A 4,834-nucleotide genomic window follows, 5' to 3' on the forward strand; every position below is an offset into this window, starting at 1 on the left:
TTGAAAGATAGATTTTGAAAGATAGATTTTGAAAGATAGATATTGTGATTAGTTCTTTTCTTTACTATCTACCATCCTTCTATTTTTTTTTTAGTTATTCACTGGAGCAATTATATATTGAAGTCAATCCGAGGCAAGTGTTCGGGTCTATTATGACATAAAGATTAGGTGCCTAACGGACATTGTTTATCTTGAAAAACAAATATTTCTCGACGTAAGAAAAAAATCTTTTTTATTTTTAATTTAAGAAACTAGTGTATTTTTTTTGAGGGCATAAGCTCCTATCTATATCTACTTTCCTTGAGCATAATATAGGGTTTTTTATTTGATTCTAAATTCCAAGATAACTCATTAGAATTATTAATAAGATGGTCCTAATATATTAGCAATATTTAGATTGCCCCCTCTTTTTATTCACTTTATTACTTCTATTCTAGACCCTATCCCTATGGTTTATTCTTATGAAATATCATATAAAATAGAAGGTATAAGAAATGGATATAATGAAATTCTTGATTCGATCTTACGACCTAATTTATTTGATTAATGGATCAACAACCAAACCACCCATTTTATGAAAAAGAAGGAGCATGGTCTTATTCAAATTCAAAGCGCTTCGTAATCTTCAACCAGTTCTGTGCTTCAATATAATTTCCCGGAGTAAGCGCTATAGCTTGTTTCCAATATTCAGCAGCTTGATCAAACCAAGCTTCCGCAATTTCCGAATCACCCTGTAGAATGGCCTGTTCTCCTCGGTCGGAATAGGAAGTTCCTTCCCTTAGAACCGTACTTGAGAGTTTCCTACCTCATACGGCTCAGAAATTGCTATCTGAATTTCCCCTATCTTAACTGAATTCGATTTATCAAAAATCGATCCAATTTGTTCTTGGGTTAAGCAGAAGAAATTAATTACCTAAGTTTCAAACCCTAATTTTTATCAATAATCAGTTTGATCTTTTTTCCCACCTTCAGAAGAATGAAGCATAGATAGATATAGAGCCTTCGTTCAAATTTTCTGAGAGGTAACTATCCCGGTTTCATATATGAAATCTCTATAGAATCCTTGAAAAAGACTTTTTTCCATAAGAAAGAAAAAAGAACTTACTATCTTTGGGATCTGATACTACACCGCTGCTTAATCCCTTAGTGGATCGGCTCTATTACATAAGCGGATTCCTAAATTTTGCCCCATATCATGGGATAAGTAAGCAGTTTTTTTTAGTTGTATCGACCCAGTCGCTCACTAATTGATCTTTACGGTGCTTTCTCTATCAATTTGAGAAACTTTATCCATAGAGTAGTAGTATAGGCCATACTTTCTTCGTTTTTTGATTCTCGTGAAGTGTCCTTCCTTCCTACAGCTGATAGGGAAAAATCGTTGTTTTTACGATCCCTATGTAGAAAGCCCTTTTTTTCTAGTATTTACTAGAAAATTTGATCCTCTCTTTTTTTTTTTTCTTTCTATAGTGGAGATAGTCGCACGTAATGACAGATCACGGCCATATTATTAAAAGCTTGCGGTAAGAAGGGGTTTCGTTCTAGTGCCCGGAAATAATATTCCAAAGCCTTTGTATGCTCTCCATTGCTTGTGTGTATAAGGCCTATGTTATAGAGTATATAACTTCGATCATAGGGATCGATTTCTAGTCGCGTAGCTTCATAATAATTTTGCAAAGCTTCCGCATAATTTCCTTCGGATTGAGCCAACATCCGTTACGGTCGTTCATTCTATTCAAAAAATCTCCGTTCCAAAACCGTACATGAGGTTTTCATCTCATACGGCTCCTCCCTTCTGTACATAATAGTACTAAGCGAAATAATCTATAGAATCAAAATAGAATTAGTCCCGTCTCATTATGAACCGAAAGGGGCTGGTATTTTTCCAAGAAATCTCTAGCCAACCTTCCCACAAGAGGTTTTTCTTAACACCAATGAATTCTATTAATGCTAGAGGAAAACGATAGCTCCAATAATTTCTTTGTTCTCAACGCCTCCTATTTAGAGGAATTAGCTACTTCAACGATCTTTGATGGTTATAGGGGTATCCAAAGTACAAACCTGATGGTTGTTTGTTATCCCAACCATTCTTCCCAGCCCTGATACCGATCAGGAAAGGGGTAATTTCTAACAAAGTTTTTCTCTTGTTGATTCCTATTTCTAGGTGTAGTGCTTTTCTCCCCTATGCTGCCTACGGATACTAATAGAGTAGGATTGGCCTGTAATCCATACCATACCATATCCTGTAGGTGTAACCTTTCGCTCAATACTCAAATCTACAATTGAAGTATCTGAAGCCGCATCAATCGAGGATACACGACGGAAGGAATTGTTAGTTCGCCTCACCTTCCCGAAGCGTGGGTTTGTTTGCTTTACAAATTTGGTTCTCTCTATGCCAACCCCCCTCTCTTTTTCGTAAGACTGAGGTATAGGTAGGGCTAAAAAAAAGCAAAAAAAAGAGTCAAATCGCACCATCTCTATAATAAGTAAATGCCTTTTTTTCTCCTGAGGTTGTCGGAATTATTCGCAATAAAATATTGGCTACAATTGAGGAGGTCTTATCAATGAAATTTCCATTTCCACGGGATCTAGGCATAATTCCCAACCCATTCTATATAGAATTGTTTTCATTCCTTCACAAAATAACATAAAAACAAACACATTCGATTCTTATAATTATAAATAGATTGATCCATATGCTCTACTCTAAATCCATATGCTTTAAATGGATAAGAGAGATATGGATTTTCCGCTCAGCTCAAATTGTATCCTTTTCCTTCTGCTTGGACACGAAGAGATATGAAATATTTGACTAAGACTGGATTTCATTCCACTTTCCTATTTCTGAACAACAACTTATGTTATCAACTATTTCGTGTTTTCAAAGTTATTAATTGTCTCATACCCTATTTTTGATTTCGATAGTATGGTGTAGCGTATCTTATGCAAACGGAATTCTAAGGTTTCTTTATTTTATTATGCAATAAGAAGAATTCTTCCATTTTCTTTTTCTTTAGTTGCGGGAAAACCCAAATTAAAACTTTTATTTTATAGCGAGCGCAATTTCTAGTAAAAAATCCTGTATCCTTCCACTTAGATCAAAAGGAATTTTTCCAATAGAACTATGGAACCCCCGAGTGGTTGCGGTTGTACCTGTACTGCAGGAATAAGAAAACTCGCTATTCACTCAGTTTATTTTCCATAATAAGTTATGTAGGAGAGATGGCCGAGCGGTTCAAGGCGTAGCATTGGAACTGCTATGTAGACTTTTGTTTACCGAGGGTTCGAATCCCTCTCTTTCCGTTTTTCTTAATTCATCAACGTTAAGGATCACAATGTATCAAATCAAATAACAATTTTTTCCAGCAATAATATAATATCTTATATTATCTTATTTTGATTTAATAGAAATTAGAAATTCTCTATAGCAAATTACTGTGGTATGTAAAATACACATAGAGGAAAAAAGAAAAAAGGATCCTAATCCTAGGGTTAATCAATTTTAGCTAGTTGATGGGAAAATACAAATTAATGGTAATGGTCTTAGGGCGATTTAGTTCGGGGAAAGGGGAAGGGGAAGAAAATTCTATGAACCTTTCCTTTTTTCGTTAAGTTCAAGTCTGACGAGAGTAATATTCTACAACTAACAACTCATTTATTTTGAGACCGACCCACTTCCTATCTAGGATTTTATTTACTAGTCCTTTATATTCCAACGTGTCAATCGCCAAATGCTTTGGCAATTTCCCCGGGTCCGATGAAGCAATATAATTTTGAACCAGACCTTTTGATCTTTGGTTATCTTTCGTAGTAATAATATCTCGGGGTTTGCAACGAAAACTTGGTATATTGACTATACGACCATTAACTAAAATATGTCTATGGTTGACTAATTGGCGGGCCCCAGGAATGGTTGAAGCCATACCCAATCGAAAAAGGATATTATCCAAACGCATTTCAAGTAATTGTAGTAAAACCTGGCCTGTTGACCTTTTTGCTTTTCCAGCGATATGTACATATCTAAGTAATTGTCGTTCTGTCAGACCATAATGAAAACGCAATTTCTGTTTTTCTTGAAGACGAATACGATATTGCTCCTTTTTCCCAGAATTGAATTTTTTTTTAAGATTACTTCCGGATTTAGGTGTTTTTCTAGTGAGTCCTGGTAAAGCTCCCAGACGGCGTATTTTTTTTAAACGAGGTCCTCGATAACGGGACATGAAGACTCCTTTTTTTATTTTATTGAAATTTCATTTTACACAATTAATTTCATTGTATTTACATTACAGAATACATCGAAATTAAAACTGAATTAAACTACAGGATAAACAGAGTAAAATCAACTAAAGTACCCCAAAAAATGGAATTTCATCAAAATCTTTTTTTTTTGTATATATATTATTTATTTTATTGTTTTGTATCTAGCAAAATTGTAAGGTAAAAAACATAAAAGATCCTGGATTCTCCATTTAATTCGGAAAAAAAGAGATTCTTGTTCGTAGAACATCGATAGAGAAAAAAAAGCCGACTATCGGATTTGAACCGATGACCCTCGCATTACAAATGCGATGCTCTAACCTCTGAGCTAAGTGGGCTTACATAACGGAAATAGTGTAACAAATAGAAATAGGTATAGTATAGGAAATCCGTAAAATCTCAGATATTAGTTATTAATCTTAGCTATTAACTAGTTCTAAATTTGAAGTTATACTTATAAAAATAAAAAAATACTAAAACTTCTTAAAGATAAAGTTAGCTTGATATGCTTAACTATAGGATATTAAAAAATAAAATTATAGAATTTATTGGTATTTTCATTCGATCATTATAGACTTTA

At 34.1% G+C, this 4,834-nt stretch overlaps 2 non-coding genes across 2 annotated transcripts; one reads left to right on the forward strand and one right to left on the reverse strand.

Annotated features, from left to right (window-relative positions):
* The first annotated feature begins 3,213 nt into the window (after nt 1-3,213).
* TRNAS-GGA (transfer RNA serine (anticodon GGA)) lies at nt 3,214-3,300 on the forward strand. The gene has a single exon. It is a non-coding gene; the product is annotated as a tRNA-Ser (tRNA).
* Nucleotides 3,301-4,519: 1,219 nt separating this feature from the next.
* On the reverse strand, nt 4,520-4,592 carry TRNAT-UGU (transfer RNA threonine (anticodon UGU)). The gene has a single exon. It is a non-coding gene; the product is annotated as a tRNA-Thr (tRNA).
* Nucleotides 4,593-4,834: the final 242 nt, after the last annotated feature.

The sequence above is a fragment of the Triticum urartu genome, unplaced genomic scaffold, assembly GCF_056163025.1.
Source record: "Triticum urartu cultivar PI428250 unplaced genomic scaffold, HENAU_Tu73 scaffold1062, whole genome shotgun sequence".
Classification (NCBI taxonomy): Eukaryota; Viridiplantae; Streptophyta; class Magnoliopsida; order Poales; family Poaceae; genus Triticum; species Triticum urartu.